Source organism: Micropterus dolomieu, unplaced genomic scaffold (assembly GCF_021292245.1).
Source record: "Micropterus dolomieu isolate WLL.071019.BEF.003 ecotype Adirondacks unplaced genomic scaffold, ASM2129224v1 contig_8809, whole genome shotgun sequence".
Taxonomy (NCBI): Eukaryota; Metazoa; Chordata; class Actinopteri; order Centrarchiformes; family Centrarchidae; genus Micropterus; species Micropterus dolomieu.
Genome location: NW_025737795.1, coordinates 540 through 1,688, shown reverse-complemented (window position 1 = coordinate 1,688; position 1,149 = coordinate 540). Strand labels below are relative to the sequence as shown.

General features: G+C 45.9%; 1 long non-coding RNA gene across 1 annotated transcript; it reads left to right on the top strand.

Annotated features, from left to right (window-relative positions):
* The first annotated feature begins 390 nt into the window (after nucleotides 1-390).
* Nucleotides 391-935, top strand: LOC123965179. Its single transcript, XR_006823643.1, has 3 exons — nucleotides 391-484; nucleotides 559-637; nucleotides 727-935. It is a non-coding gene; the product is annotated as an uncharacterized LOC123965179 (long non-coding RNA).
* Nucleotides 936-1,149: the final 214 nt, after the last annotated feature.

Genomic DNA, 1,149 nt, shown 5'->3' with positions numbered 1-1,149 from the left:
CATCTGTTGTTGTTTTTTGTTAACCAATCAGCTGCATGCATGCACATGCAAATTCTCATCGTCTTCATGCGTCCTCATCGGATGGTTTGTCCCTGCTCGGTTCATTCAGAAAACAGTAACCGTAACTTGGTCATTGCAAACGAGTACAAGCCAGGTGTGCAGGAAGACCAGAGAGAGGATCTCTGGGTACGTTTCACTCCTGTCGCATGGAAAGAAAGATTTAACACAAATATCAAGGTATGCTTTTACATCTCAGAGGGATTTTTATTGCTAGAACGTCCAAAATCAGTACTGTATCATATGGTAACTATGACTAAAATGAGGCTACCATAGAAACGGAGGTCCCCTGACTCTTCTTTCGTCCTCCGAGACTAAATAAAGCAAATGTTGTTCCGACCTGTTTTCAGGACGGTCACCCCGACAGGCTGCAGTCCGGGCTGGAGGTGGGAGGACGCCTCTTCCTGCTGGACCTGGAGAAGAACCAGTGAGTCTGATTTACAGTGTGACATTAAACACAACACGCGACAGAGTGTGATCTGATATGCCGTCTCTCCGCAGTGACCTGCTGCCCAAACCGCCCAACGTCTTCTACTACCTGCCCAACGGCACCGGGGTGTCCGTGAGAGCCGACCCTGTGGTGAGTCAGTGAACGCACCGCCGCCTGTCCTCGCGGTCTCTGTGGTGTTTTCCAGCTGTGACAGATGTTTCCCGTGTGTTTGTGTGCAGACTCACTGTTATTACCACGGCAGCGTCCGAGGCTTCCCCCAGTCCAGAGTGGCGCTGAGCACCTGCTCCGGACTCCGGTCAGTACCAGAATTAGGCTGAATTTTATTCTGACTTCTTCTACGACAAAATCAAACACTGGCCTGTTTCAGGGGAAGAAGAAGAAGCCAGATCAATCATCAGGTCACAAAATAAAATATCAGACACACTTATTTCATTTTGTTTTAATAATTTGTTTGCTGCTGTAGAATACCTGGACACTAAATAATATATTATATTAAGTCTTATAAGTTAAAGAAGTTGAAGAAACCGTTTCTATTCTAAAAAGTGGGGTAAATGAGGTGATGAGCGATAACGTTACAGAACATGTGAAGATAACGCTCCTCTGTGATTGGTTAATTTAAATGTCAGTATAGCTGATCACGA